Raw genomic sequence first — 16,691 nt, forward strand, 5'->3', positions numbered from 1 at the left:
TTCCCTATCCTCTGTAGAAAATTTGCTGTATTGACTTAGTCTTTTAGACTTTCAGTGCACAACCTTGTAGATCCTTTGAGGGAAGATTTTATAAATGATAGAAGGCGCTTGATTTAAATGGCTGTCATAATGCAAAGCTAAGATAGAAAAAACTTCTTTAATGAAGAAAGTTGAAAATAAAAAACCCACATAGTTTGTATTTATACTTATTAAAAAGTACACAAATTATTGAATATATAACTAGGACTAGAAATGACTTATAGCTCTTCCTCTTCTACTAGATGTAGGGTTTTTATATACATGTGGTACACCTACTTTTTATATTTTACTTAATTTCCTCAAGAATGTAAATACATAAAGATGATTAGCTTTAAAAGAAAATGAGTTTGACTAATGAAATGAGAACTTATGTTCAAACCTGTATCTGACTCTTAATTCTTCCTCTTACACATTTATAATTTTAAAATTATATAATGCTGCTATTGTCTTCAGAGAATTTTCACTGTTTCAGCAAGGATTTGAATTCTTCCCCGAAGCTGTAGCTCTGATTTATTTTTAGCCAGAACCACAGGCACAGTTTAGTGCTTTCCTTTCTATGAGAGAGGTGAGAGACTTCACAACTGAACTTGGATATAACATGTTAAATTACAGTAAGAACAAATAATTAGCTGTATATTCATGATCATGAGTTAGTATTTTCATACATTATTGATGTGTATTATGTTGTGTATTGATTATTAATCTTCAGAACATGATTCTTTGGCATGCTTTCAGACTGAATGGATAATGTTTCATCATGTAGGGTACCCAGGTAAAAAAGAATCTACTTGATCCATGCTAGATATCATATCACGTGGTCCCTGTTGCCAGGGAAGTGTTTTAACAACTTTTTAATCCTGCCAAAGCAGTTATACAAAAGATTAATCAAGGACTGTATTTTTTTTCCTTTTCTCAGTAAACCTTCTTAAGCATCAAGCACTTACAATCATGCCCATTGTATCTCTTTCTGTCAAAGGTTATCACTTAGTTATTTTATATAAAGCAGCTTACACAGACCAAATTGACAGTGAGCACTCGTTGCTCTAGATGAGAGTTTATCCTGAAAACTATGGCAAAGTCTTCCTGTTTTGCAAAGCTATTTGCTTTCTTGTTTATGATTTAAAATATTGCTATAATGTTTTTGGTGATAGAAATTATAAGAAAACAGCAGAATGTTTCAAATGTATAATAAAAAAAAATAAAGCTTGTTCCTGGCTTTACTTAACTACTTTTTCAGGGCTCTGTAAGAAACATGTCTAACGCTTCAGTGAAATTCTCTAAAAATGATTTTTAAGTTAAGTGATGAACAAAAGGAAGAAGTTGCTATGTGCTTTCCTTGACCTCCTGATAATTACGAAAGAAAAAAGGAAAAAATCAATTTACTACACCTAACTAATAAACCTCTAACAGAATACCTTAAGATAATATTTTAAGTAAATTTCATTACACTTAGATTTCTGCCATATAATAGGATAGTAGATAACTTGCAAGACCATAATATACTCTCTTCAGTTCTGAACCTCAGTTTAGGCCAAATAAATGTCTTTGAATTTAGTAATTTGCATATTTCAAATACTGACTTAATTTGAAAGATGCTACAATTGAGCAGAACAATGAACTACTAATTATATCTTATTCTCTTTTTCTCTTTTGTATTTTGTTCAATCATATACCCTTTTTCTATGCACTGCAGTATCAAATTGTATCAAATTGTATCCTGCCAGTGACAACTGAAAAATCATTTTAATTCCTCTGTATGGTTAATAACCCCTTGATTCATAGACATCTGCTATACAGTATTCTCTCATTGTTTCTTATTTCTCAAAAAAGATTTGTCTTATTTTCTTCTATAGCTGGAAAGCTTTCTCTGTCCAATTCGTTTGCAGTTTGAATTTCATGTCATGTCTGTTTCCGAGTAAATGTCCTTTATATTGCTGATGACAGCTGGGCAAAACTTTGTGGATTCTTTTAATGCGTTTTTTTTCTCCTACTACTTACTGTCTCACCAATTTTTTGCTTTTAAAATTCATTTTGTAAATTTGCAATCAACATCCAGCTGTAGGAAGAGAAAGAGAAAAGAATTTTCATTACTGCCACGGATGCTTTTGCACTTACAGAACAAAAGCAGATGAAAATGATTCCAGGTCAACCTTACATCCGTAATGAGTATGACTTTCCTAGAGAAATTGGGAAGAGCACAACTAACTGATGCTGCTACATACTAATAGCTTAATGGAAGAATAGGTGCCTGGGCCAGTAATAAATGTGAAGTTTTCATGCTCACTTAAACAGATTAGAATAATTTTCTATAACAATGAAGCAATGTAGTAGAATGAACTGTAGCATGTAGGGAAAAATGTGTAAGATGTCTATTTTATTGCGTAGCATCAACCAGAAGGCAGTGGAGCTAAATTCATGAAACATGTTCTTTATAAATTATGATTATGATACTCTGATTACAGAAGCACTCACAGCCTAGTCCCTGCAAAATGTATTTTTAAAAAAGGAGAATCATTTAACTGTATTATGAGAAAGCCTATGTGGGGCTCGGAGTTTTGTTTTCAAGCATTTAAATATTTATCTTATTTTCTTTTTTTACTGGTACGGTCTGCATTAGAAAAAAAAATGTGGGTAAATTTGTGCTTGTTTATTGTCAATATCCTTAACTTAGATTATCCTTAGCTTAACTTAGATTATATGAAAGCACCATCACTACCACGTAAACAGATGCTTTGTTGATGCCCTCTGTGGTGAGGACATCTCCCTCTAATACTTCACTTAATCTGAAAAAGAGATTCCAAAGTCTAAGAGTAAAAGCAGGTGCCACTCATTTGCAGTAAGAAAGTGACTCTCCCCACCACTAGGTGGAAATAAAGGGCCAACAAAGCAGAAGAGTCTCAGGGTTAATTTTTCTCTCAAGACTCTTAATTTGCAAGGCAGGCATCCACTGCTCCTCTAGACCACCAGGCAGTTAAACTGGCTTGATTTTTTAATGAAAGTGTAACATTCCTGTACAGTGGATCTCTTATTGTCAAAGTCACTGTCGACAAGATAAATGTTCAGTGCACTGTTGCTAATGTGACTAAACTCTAAGATCCACCAACATACAGTCTACACTAGAATTACCTGTGATAATTTTCCCATTGGAACTCCAAAGTGATCTAAATGTTATTTTTCACAGTGTTCCTGAGTCAGAATGTAGTGAGTGGTGGAAATCATATCCATCCATTTGAGTTCAGACCAAGATGATAGCCCTGTAATACAGATGGCGAATGCTAAGGCTTATCTATAACATATCCCCTCATACTGCTTATAAATCCTAACAGGCTCAGACGAAGGGAGAAGTAATTGCTGTCTTTTTGCGTCAGATGCTGAAGTATTTTCTGTGGCGTATCAATGGTTTACGACAGCCCAGTACCTGAGCCATTGATGGGGAAGTATATAGATGATCTGCTTGACTTCTTTATCTATTATGAATATTTCCTGATTTTTTTCTTTCTTTCTTGTATTTATAAGCATATGTCTCTGTTGTGTGTTCATTTACAGTGTCATAATAATATCATAAGATGAGAAATGATGAAACACTTAATTTATTATGGGGAACTATGCAATCCACAAAGAGTCATAACAGGTATGATGACATCTAAAAGATGGAAGATATTAAATCTAGAAGATATTTAAAAGTGTCATAAAAAGCAGAACAAAATAAAAACATAGAAAACAAGGTAATACACATATCTAAGTAATTCTAATATCTTCTTATTAAAGTGATATGTTACCAAAGCAAGCAGTTGTTACAGTAATGTAATAGGTAAGCTTCCTTAAAGCCTTCATATTCTTATACCATTTTCCACAAAAATCTGACAATCTTTTCCCACTGCTATAAGTAGCCTAAGTTCTGTGTTTGGCCATGAAGTGAATACAACCAGCTATGAAGGCTGAGAGACTGCACTTACAGAATGTAGCAGAACACACTGTTGTTAAATTTGTGACATTTCCTACTTCCCAAGTACAATTGTCTCATGAGAAAGTAGTTACATAGGATAACTTCTTTCTTCTTACTTGGACAAAATGAATCTTTTGAAAATATACTTGCTGATTACTTCTGTTTACAGGAAAAATGATTAAATAATAATGTTAGTATGTAAAATCTAGTCTGAAATTTCTAATGCCACATACTCATTGAGATTCATCAGTAGCCTAGGAGTTTGGAATAGAGAAATATCAGTATAATAAGAATTATTTGTGAATGTTTTGAAAAATATTCCAACTGTGATTTAGGGTCAGTCTTAGTTAAGGTAGATAAAATATCAATAATAATAATACAGAAAATTGGAAACAATCAAACATATATTTTCATTTCAATAGAGAGAAGTTTGGCTATTTTCATTCTTAATGGCTTAAGAGAGGATTAGATTTGACTCAAGTATATTCTTCAGTACAATCTTACGTCATTGTGAAGAATTTTTAAATGCAGCAGAAACAAATAGCACCAGGCAGTGCTCTTGTCCAGAAATTTCATTTGTTTTCCAGTGACTACCCCAAAAATTTCCTACAGACAGTGATCAGTTTTTATTGTGACAAGAAGTTAATTGGTACCTAGCTATTAACATGTTAAACAGTAGCTATTAAAGATCAAATGTAAGATATCCCGACATCTTGGCCTGAAATGATTTGAAAAACTGGCCTATGAGCACTCTGTGACACAGATTGCATTTACAAAGGGATTTAGAAATCATTGTAAAGACCCCTGCAGTGTAGAAGAATTTAATCCAGCCCTAATATTTCAAAACATATGTGAGATGACAGGCAACATTTAAGCTAGTGAGCATGGCACAGATCCTGGACAATGCTGGTAACAGACATAATTATTAAATATTAAAAAAATAATAATTAATAGTGATGAAAATGGCTTTATGAAAATGAGATCTTTTAAGACAAAACTGATGCCTTATTTTAGGGTATTATAACTTGGTCACCGCGGAAACCTAGCAAACTTAAGTCTTCTGAAAGACAATTTACTTAATGCCATGTGATGTGGTTAGGAGTTAGACTGTACAAAACCAGGATAGTTTATGATCAGATCTGGTAAACTAATCATGGAAAGAAAACTAAAATAACAATTGAATCACCCATTAAAAAATGCTATTCTATTGTGGTCCCATACAAAAGCATGATTGCCCACTTTATTACAAAGTATCAGACAATATGATTTAGGCAGCCCACCATATTTTCTTTGACTTACAGGAACTTTAGATTAACTATGATCTCCAGATTCCCACTTATATCAATTAAATCAGAAAATAGTTTGATCTAGCACAGCCATGCCATTGGATGAGACCCAAATGTCTAGAAGATGGAAAAAGACAAACTCAAGATGGGCAGAATTGCATTTTCAACTCTGTAAATAGTTATCTGTTGTAGCAACTCAGCTAGGGGAATTATGCAATTTCAGGCTGTTCTAAAACTTGCATAGTAGCTGTTCGATGCAAGAATTACAAGTAAGCAGTATATTGTTTTACCTGCCTAAGACAAAAGATCAAAAATGACCAATGCAGGATACCATAAATGTGTAAATCGCCAATATGTGAAATGTGATAGACTCATAACGGTCATATCTCTTTCATTCTTTTTTCTCTCTCTCTTTTTATGTTCTCTTCTATCTCACCACGTCACTTCCTTCTTTTTTCCATATTCTTCATGTTCTTCATTTCCTATCCTAAACAGGACCCTGATTATGAAAATAATGTTTTACATCAATAATCAAGTTGACCTCAGGTGAACTGCCTGTATATTTGCAGCCATGGCTTCCTGACTTGATTTCTGTCTCTTTCCCAAGTTCAGTGGTAATTTGAGTGGTAATTTGGGGTTAAGCTGGGAACTGATATCGTAACTATACCTAAGAGCTAATAGAGAGGAGCACTATTTTTTTTTTCTCTGCCACCTGCTGTAGAAGGTGTCTGGTATATCAAATCATGTGGAAAAACAAGAAGGTTGCTCTTTCATTGAGCCGCAGGAAGTAAGAAGCTCTAGCACTGAATTGAAGCTGTCAAATGTCAGGGAACGGCATAATGAACGATGGCAATTCCAGCAATGGCTTTTGAGCATAGAGCCTGCCTAAAATTGCTCTAATGGTTAAATGCTGTAGCACCTGTAAAAAGATTTCTATACTGTCTTCCGTTTCTCAGTAGTTAGCTTGAGGCTGTATATTAAATTCTAGGACTCCATATATTAGAAGAAACACAACAAATGTACAGGCTGGAAGTAGAAAATAGTTTTAAAAGATTGCATTTATGAGGATTCATAGGCTTAAAAATTAAAAAAAAAAGGTACACTTAAAAAAATTAAATACACAATGAACCATTTCTTTCTGGCTTCAGGAAGATGGGAAGCCTGAGTTGAAGTCCTTACAGGCAGAAGGGAAACAATTTCTCTTACCAAAAAATTACCTAGAAATTGAAATAAAGGTGGTCTCGTTCCTCTTCCAATCAGATCTTAAAAGAAGTATCATTGCTTTTCAGGTTTTCAGAGAAAGACTGCATGCATCTATTTTATGAGGGACCTCCAAGAGGATGGAATAGAAGATATAGACTTGAATAATCCCTGTTGCTTAGTCCTCACTATTTGAAGTACGTGCCTTTGTTATATCCCACACTATTTAATTGTCCCCACAATCAGGATCCTAATTCTATTTCAGAAGTTGCCTTAGTCTCATAGATGGGAGTAATAGCAGTATAATATTCTGCAGAATAAATAGGAGGCAGAGTATAAATACTTTGTAGTGAATAAATCCAGTATTAGTATTTACATTAAGCACCAAGAGGTATATTAACTAATAAAAATTTTTTAACACAACATATTTTTTCCTTTTAGTTATAAAGCAGTATTTCCTTTAAAAAAATCTAATGACTTATCTGCCTATGCTTTCATATGGTAACATAGAAGTCCATGTTTTTAAGCAAAACTTTGCCCAATTCACAATCCCAGGATTTAAATAGAACACAAGAAATTTCTCTTTTGATGCATTGTACGATTACATTTGCCTATTTCTTACTATAATACATTAGCTCTTTATAGTCATCCTGGGATGAAGAAATATATTAAATCTTCTTTATCTATCATTTCTACATGGCGAGTACCCATCACAGATCGGAAATTCTTAGTATTAGTTCCAGTGCATAAATACATTCTCTTGTACTTGGCGCTCCATTCCATTGCTGTTACTCCAGGATTCAAGGTCATTCCTTCCTTCCTGATCTCTGATCCTGCTGTGTGCATTGATGATGCTTCCTATTAACACATTTTACCACTGTGTGTGTGTGTATGGAGAGGAAGGAGACACACACACACACACACACACACACACACACACCCCTGCACATATTTATTTTTTAGGGCAAGGACACTAATGAAAATATCATCTAATATTCATCACAGGATGACTTCTAGACACTTTATGCTAATAATCTCCATCTGCTTTGACAATTCTACTTGAAGTACAGCTTCCTGGCACTTCTGGCCATGTTATTCTCTAACTTTCTATGAGTTTCTGTTTTCTTCAGTTTATCTCATGTGTTTAATATATCTCATATATATCTCATGTAACATCATATTATATACATTATTGACATTTAAATAGGTTAGATAAATAGAATTTCCTTTTTATAGAAAAAATATTCAAAAGAGGTTTCACAATCATCTGGCATGCTCTAAATTCTGTGACTTTTTTTTTCTTTTCTTCCCATTTTCCTCTATTTTTCTCTTGTTATTCTATTTAAAATTGTTCAAAATCTCACATATTACTGAGGTAAAGTTAATGTGGCTTTAGTTCCTTCCCTGTCTTCAGCACTATGCTCCATTTCTTTCAAAAAAAAAAAAAATACCTGAGATATCAGGCTTGCAGTATTATGTCCCAGCCTGCCAAATTCAGTTGAATTTTGTTCCCAACTTGGATGTTGTAACTGCATTCATTTAGTGTTCATGCCACAGTTCATAATCTTTAAAACTTTGTGTCTTCACTGTACAGAGGGTCCATGGCATTTTTTTAATAATATTTCTACTTACAATTTAATAAATTCACACATTTTATCTACAATTTATTTTTCTGTTATGCTATGTAACTATGTGTTTGTGTTTGTTTTTTCATTCTTTCGTTCTTTCTTTTTAAACTAATTAGAGGCCCAAAATAGGGAAATATTCACTACTGCTTCTGTTATTCTTTTTTTTAACTAAAGGATTAAACAATGTAGAATGGATGTCATTTCCCTAGCAACAAGCATGAATACTTAAATACATTTTTTTCACCAAGGTAGCTCTCTATACTGCGTATGCTAAGTGATGGCCTGCAAAGCAAGACATCTGGAGTCCTATTCACAAGAAATATTAGTTTAAATGTTGCTTGAAAACAAAAGTAAATTTTATAAAGCTGTTTGGTGTTAGGAAAAGCAACAGGCAAATCTATCAGGCTGATGAAAAGCAGAGATACAAAATGCCAAAGTTTGCACCATACCCCATTTACCACCTGAATCCAAATTCCAACTGCAGAATATCTGCAATGACTAAACTAGTCATACATAAATCTAAATTTATGAATGGCTTAATTATGATTAAGCTCAGTTCCATAGAGAGTAGCACAAAGTCTATGTACCGATTAAGTCCTATTCAGTGGCTTAACTACAGTTTGCTAAAAAAAGAAATTTTTAAAGGTCTTGTTTTTTCTGCTTTTTGTTTCCTTGTGGCAGATGTTCTTGTGATTTCTCTCATACCAGAACTAATTCCTCTTATCATTTGCACAATTGCACTGAAGTCATGCACCCGATGATTACAACTTGCCTGTCAAATACTGTTCAAATTCAACTTGTCTGTCTTCCATAGCTTATAATTTATCCCTGTTTTTTTAAATTTTTGGTAAGTAAGTGCTGTGTCTTGTTGCTCAGCCTTTGACCTTACCGATGACATTGTTTCATCCTTATAACCACTAGTTCAGCTGGCACAAAGTAGGAGGGAATCCAATGCAGCAAGATTATGGATGAGACCCCTAACTCTTAGTCAACTTTTTGTTTACTTTAAAACTTATTTTTGATTTCTTTCAACTGTTCAACAATATCACTAATGGAGCTGATATTAACTCAAACTGAAAGTGGGTGGATTTTTATAGTAAATTCTAGGATACCAAACATAATGCTTCCTGAAGTTTTACTAGTTGACATGAAACTGGTCTATGCCTGTGGCCTGCTCTGCTTTACCTTTCCTATAAGGATAGTTCAAACTGTATTGCAGGTCATGAGGGAAGATAAAGGCCAAACAGAACAGAGAACAATTCTGTTAAATACAGCAAAGTTTGGTTGATGGAGTTAGATGACCCTTGAATTTGTTTCAGTGATTTTTTTCACACTGAACAAAGCAAGATATAATCATTACAAAAACAGTGTGTAGATAGATCAAATTACACAGAGCAGAAAGAAAAAATATCCTCATTTTCTTAAAAATCTATGATACAGATGTGAGCTGATCAAATACCCACTAGATGACCCACTCGTCTTTTAATGAGCTAGTGGTTTGGAAGAGCCTCTTGGATATCTTACTTAAATACAATAGAACGTGTCTCCATCTGCCTAAGAGAGAGTGTCGGGAACATCATTAAAAATTGGGATCATCATATCAGCATCTTGAAGCTTCCAGAATGTGCCATATAGAATAAATATGGACATGGAAGAAAGTTCTTCAGCTTTCTCCTTTTTTTTCCCTCAAATAAATTGAAAATGGGAACCCATGAAAATTTTTGAATGACACGGTAGAGAAAAAAAAAAATCACTGTTGTTTAGGTTTGAGTATATTTGAGTGAAAATGTAGTTAAATTCTTTTTAGCAAGAGTAAAAATTTGAGTAAATCTCTTTCTCTCTGTCTTGCTCTACAACTCACTTTCTTAGAGCTATCATTCACAATGTCACATTTTGTCTCACAGAGGCCATGGCTTAAACATAGTGAAAAAAGATACATCAATGTGCCTTAAGTTAGATTTAGGGCTTTCAGTGTCATTGCTATCAGATTGCAATAACAGAATAAGAGAATATTTCTGATTAAAATTCTAAGTTTACTGCCACTAGAATTGGTTTTAAGAGTTGGTAACATTTTTTGTTTATGACACCTATAAATAACACTTGCAAAGCAGTTGAAAGGACCTAGTCTAAACAGTGACATATTCTTTTTAAAAAAAAAAAGCAAATAAATTACATATTACACAAAGCACATTTATTTGTTTTTGTATAATCATTTTGTTACTGACAATCACATACATGAGAAAATAATAGTTTGCAGTTCTGTTCAATGACTATCTAGCTTAGAAATTTCACAACAAAACTTTGTTTTTTTGACACCGTATAAACAGGATGCTACTGCATTATCATAGAATACAAGATTTAAAGCACTCATTGAGATGGAGACTGGTTTGGAAAGACTGAGATTATATTTTAAAGTATTCTCAAGAAGCAGTAGTGTATTTCAGCTTTTAATCTAAATGTACTTTTATCTTCCTTTCATGTAAAAGTTAATGCTCACAGAGGAGGATGTTTTGTATGTTTGAGTACCTACCTGTTAAAACTGAAGAAGTAACCTATTTTATATGGTGTCTTCCCAAAATAAGATGTAAGAAGATAGTATGGATCCACTTGATTCTTTCCTTCTGTATATACATTAGGATTATAATCCAGGTTTACTGGCTCTGTTTATCAAGACAAATAGCATCACTTCAGTTAAACGTTTTAAAAAGAAAAAAGGCATTTAAACTGTTATTGAAAGTATGGAGAAGTGATTGAGAAGGGGTTTTACAGCTCACCTATTTTGTCATACGAAAATGAAATTTGTTCAGGGACGCTTTTTTTATTAAACTAATTTATTAAGATAGCCCATTAGTAATTTCCTTTCAAATACTTGACCTATGTCAACTGTTATTTTATACTGTTAGTATATGTATTTTGACTATTAGACTGTAAATTATTTAATTGACCATTTCCTACCACCTCTGACAAGAAATCTACTTATATATTGTAATAACTGGCAAGAAAGAATCAGATTTAAATTGAAAAAATGAGATTTCAGTCTGCTCCAAAAATCAGCTCCAAACTTCAAAAATTTTAAACAAGAGACTCCCATAATAGCTAATTTTTAAGTGAATATTTACAAAAATTATATGTAACAATCTATTAATATTTAATAATTAACATTTGACTCTCAAGGAGTGAGAAATGCACATCTTGTCAAAATCAGGCTAGTGACACTTATATCTTTGCTTCTTACATCTGTTAGACTGTCTGTAGCACTGACAGTCTACTACCTACATTGTCATGATCTATCAGATTCTGAATTCTGTTCACGGCTAGAAGAAGCATATGCTTGAAATTGATAATTATTAAAAGAAAAGAACACATTGTTTTCGGGAATTGGTATGTTTATGGAAAATACTATGTAAAATATGTAACTAATTTATGTCTTACTTTATATCAAAATAAAGAAATAATCTTACATCCCTTTTGTACAATTTTAAATTTCTCTATTGCATGAAATATCGTAGAACTGTGATATTACTTATGGACCCTGCTTCAGGAAAGCCAAAATTTGGAAAGCGCTTGCTAAGTACCTTCCTACTTAGGAAGGTACTGTGATGCCCTTCACAATATGAAGGCACAGCTGCCTCTACGAGAGATCACTTTCTGTTGGTGAGGTTTTCTTTGCTTCCCCAACCACAGAAGTACAGTGAGGAGGAAGATCTCCGTCCCTCATTGTTTCCTTCAGTAAAAAAGAGCTATGGCTGATAGCGTGGTCTGGCCAACCACAGTGATGGAATAGGTGTAAGGAGTGGGTTGAGGCACAGTGAGTGCAGGGATGAGTCATGAGCAGTCAGCAGAGACTGAAAAGTGAGAACCCATCAAGGAAGAAAGCAGATGATGGAAGCTCTGAAAGGGCTGCAAACAGTAAGAGCCGGGGGAGAAGAAAAAGAACTTAGAGATCCAAAGTTGCTTATTACAAACGTGCTTCTGCTTGTCAAACTCCAATCTATCTTCAGCAGTGCTAAATATCTGGTCATGAAGCAATATGCTCTTCATAAGGAGCACACTTCTTTACCTACAAGGATTGCCACAGGTATGTCTAATTTGAAGAAAGCATTGACATCATTTATTTTAATTATTTTTGGCATATTTATTGGATTAAAATTCATTTATTGACTTAAAATATTCAAATAAATTCTAGCCTCAGGCCTCAGCGTAAAAGCACTAATATCCTGGAGCCAGTATACTTGGAAGATTGTGGATAGCTGTCCTGAAGAAGGGTTTTCACAAATCGGGTCCCAAGGAACTCTGAATGTTAATGGTAAAAATAGTCTTTTCAGGGGATAAAGTGCTTTCACAGCCTCCAATGAACCTGAAGAGGAGTTGAAAAATCGTCACAAACATCACCGCCTCCAAGAGTTCTGTCTTCACATTTATTCTTTATAAACAGGACTGCAAGGCAAGTCTTAAAATCAAGAAAAACCCACAAACCTGTCTCACTAGAAATGGCAAAGTAGGAAGAAAAGACTGAGAGCGTTCTTCTCTACAGCGTAGCACACAGTGTATGTGGCCCGTGGTTTTGGCCTGTTGAAGGTTAACAAGCCCTTTTTTGACGATAACAACATTCTCCACACTAGTGTTTTTATAAGCAGTTTGTATGCTTAGGTTTTTCCACTGTTTATGCAAGTGTTAATCTCCGCTCCAAGCTACAGAAAGTAAGCCATGGTAAATTAAACAGCATATAGGTAGTTAGATGGCCGTGAAATTTCCTTGAAGAACTGGATGGAGCTATCTTTCTGAAGAGTTCTATAGCAAAGACAACACTGGGACATTAACTTTTAATGATCGGTAACCACAGAGGTGAGGAGAGTTTGGATTTTTTGTAGTGTAGAATTTAAACATAAGTTTCAGTTGTATTCTGCCTGTTGGTTCTGTTATTCTTACTGATATAAATAAACTGTGTCTTAGCCTGTTACTCTGACTGAGATAAACTGTGTCTTATCATATTAATTGAATGGATATAAGAACTCTGAGTGCGGTAAGCTTGTCCACTAATAGCTGAATTGTTTAGCTGGAAATTGTTTAGAAGGGCTTCTTGACTCTCTATAATTAATTTCATTGCTTCTTTTTAAAACTAAGTCTCTGCATGGAGTTAAGTTAATTTAGGTTCACTTCTTGGATGGTAAACAAACAGGCGCTGTCTGTCACCCAAGGTCCCAGTTTTGGAGGTAGAAAAGCCACAGTATTTGTCTGTATAAAAATGCTCTAATTTGAAGGCATATTCAAAGACATAGTATGGCAGCTACACCTTCAGCAAAACCTGGTAAATCTCTGACAGTTAAACAATTTTTAATCCAGGATCTATATACCACACTGTCAGTCCAGAGAATGACACAAAAAGCTTAAGGACTGATTTCCGGAAGATGTAGGGTAGTGAGCTATGGAAGTGAAGAATGCTAGTATCCATCCTCTATTTTTTTGAGTCATCCTGTAGTGTACTCTACCATAATGAAAAGAAAAAAAAAAAAAAAAAAGGGGAAAGCTCTCCAATAGAAACAGTTTTTACTTACAGACTCGATGAAAATGTGCTAGAAAATCTGAGGGATGACTCAAATGTCTTATATAAGAAAATAAAATTACCTAGGGGTCCATATTTTAAACTTATTATGTGGGATTTTGCTTTTAAATTTTTAAATTATGCGCTCTTTCATTATATTTGAATAAGATGAACCCATAAATCATATGCGTAAAACATTAGCAGCAACCTTTATATATAAATAGTCTGTATAAGTAGAAATAAATATTTTCTACACAGTTTATAAAATATTGATCAATAGTTTATATGTGCTTTAAACACAATGCAGATATGCATATTATGCAAGATAGAATATAAACATATGTACTGAAGATGTTATAGGAAGTTATAAGCAGAGCTAAAACTCAACCTCTACATTGATTTAAAATATGAATAGATACTGTATTACAGAAAATGGCAGATAATCATTAATTAAATCTTTATAAACTAGACACATGACATTGTACGAATAGTTTCTGTAAATCAGAGACTAGAGGATAAAATAGTCTTAAACTGTACTAATCTATTGGTGGTAGAGTTATTACAAAGAAATTATCTTAATGAGGAGCAGATTAAAAAAAATAAGAGTAAGAGGGAAGGGAAACTAGAACACAAAAGATAATCAAGCTAGACATGATTTTGACCTCATCATAAAATCTAAATGCATTTAGCATAAGCAATCCCAACCTGCTTACTGTTTTTAGGAGTGAATCAAGTGGATTTAGTAATGCCATTCCAATAAGTGTGAAGCCATATACCACAGCGATCCATGTACACATTTGTTTGTTTTTGCATTTAACATCCCAGTATTTGCTGTTGTCATCTGGTCAGCTGGTCAGTTATTTCACTAATTTTCTAACCATCTTTTTTTTCTATGCAAGAGGAGAGCACAGAAAAGCCTTCATTATATCTACACGATTGAGAGTCATATTTTACCATCAGTTGTTTAAATTTGAAATCTTCTAAACCTTCAGTTACAGGTTTTCATTTTAAAATTGAAGCATAATGACATGTGGTGTTCTTGATTATGTGTTTAAACACACTTGAAGGTCAAGAAACCAAATATACACTTGAATTCATCGTGGTTATTGTTATTTATTTTTATTGCAATAGCATTTAACTAACTGAAGACATAGTATAGCTAGGGACTGTAGAGGTGGATTGTACAAAAATTTTTCTTACCCTGAAGAATTTACAGTGCAAATAACAATTTGTGAAATACTAGATATACAAGGAAGAATGGTATCTCCGTTTGAAATCACAGAAAATTTTTGCTGCAAAGGGTAAACTTTAACTTTTAAAGCGTGTATCAAAGATTTTTGTATTGAAATTTGTCCATTTAGAACCAGAAGGCTTTCCAAAACATGAAACTGAGGAGGATATGGTTTTACTAATGATCCAAAAAAATTATGGCATCAAAGACATAAATAATATTGGGAGCTGAGGAAAACTGGCCTTTTCAACTAGTGTTTTGACTTAAGAGTCATATCTGAACACGTCAGATGATGTTCAGACAGAATTTCATGCTCTTCGTTCTTCTTTTCAGCCTCCAAATTATACTTTAAAACTTTTGTGACTGTCGTTTCTGATTGCACTGCTACAGCAAGACTTGAAAGACTATATTCTTCAGTTTAGTCATATTGCTACTACTATTTGTACTTTGTTAAAGCGGATGTTTTGCCTTGATGGGATATTAACTTTTAACATTATATTAGTTAGTAGTTATCTATATTAGTACATCAATAAATAAATGAATTTAGATGTCTGACAGGTAAAAGGAGATCTATTGCTGATACGTTTGCCAGCTCATGACAATCCATGCAATTATGCTATTCGACAAGAAATGCAGCCATACGCTTACTTAACGAAACACTGAACTAAGGTTTTTCTTCCTAGTGGTCAGCAAATACTCTGTAACTTGCCTTTGACTGTGGGAGGACATTCATAAGTTTTCACCTAAAAGCACAAATTTCTACTTTTCAAGTTGTCTAATTCCTGAACCTCTGAAATTCTCACTGCAACTTTTTCGTCTAAGTTGCTGACAGTTTACAACATGGAAAACTTCTTTTCCCTTTTTTTTTTAAAGCAGAAACTGATGAATATCGATCAGGTACTAACAGATAATATGCTCCATTCTGTTTAGCTAAATACTGAAATTACTCCCACCAGTGTAGTACCTCAGAAGCTTTCTACTTTTATAAAAATAGAAATATCAGTATATTTTATTTCATAGTTTTAAAAAGAGACAGATTGATATTTTTATACTACTTTTTTTGTCTAAAGAAAACATGAATAGTAAGGTAAATTGGGGAAATCAGTTGTGCTTTCAGTTATTATTTCTTGGAGCTTGGACCTGAGATCCATAGTTCCTGTCCACCACAATAATAAAACTTACTAGACTAAAAGTTCTAGCGGAATTGTCAAAATCAGTAGTTGCGGAGTGAGAAGCCTTTTGCTGTGGTTGCTGTTTGGGCCAAACAAACACAAAGATATTGTGAAGGATGTCGGTTTCAAGTTGAAGTTTCTATTCAGGAATTCTAGCTGATACAAACATAAGTGCAATGAATTCAGGATAAATGGAACAGTATGTTTATTTTCATTCTTCATTCTTAGATATGAGTTATGTATTTAGTTAATGTTTAGTCAATGTTAAATGTAAATATTGAAGCCATGTAGAGAAGAAACTAGTTTTCCTTTTTTAATTATTTGAATGTTCAAGAGTGTGAATAATTTAATTTCAAAGAGGTGACTTCCATATAAGCACATAAAAAATAAAATGGAAGTTCCTTCTGCAGTTCATTCTCTTAATCCAATTGTTAATTACAGTTAAATATTTTCAGAAGTGAGAAATGGTGAGGTTCATTGGATCAAGTATCAGTCTTGATGTCTGCTGAATATCTACCTATCGATCATCAACTATATTTTCAGCAGTTTCATGAAATAAAGAAGAAAAATCATCTTGATGAAATACACCAGTTTTAAACTTGGGCAAAAATTATCTGCACTAACTCTAGTGGTTCCATTTCAGAACA

Source organism: Struthio camelus, chromosome 1 (assembly GCF_040807025.1).
Source record: "Struthio camelus isolate bStrCam1 chromosome 1, bStrCam1.hap1, whole genome shotgun sequence".
Lineage (NCBI taxonomy): Eukaryota > Metazoa > Chordata > Aves > Struthioniformes > Struthionidae > Struthio > Struthio camelus.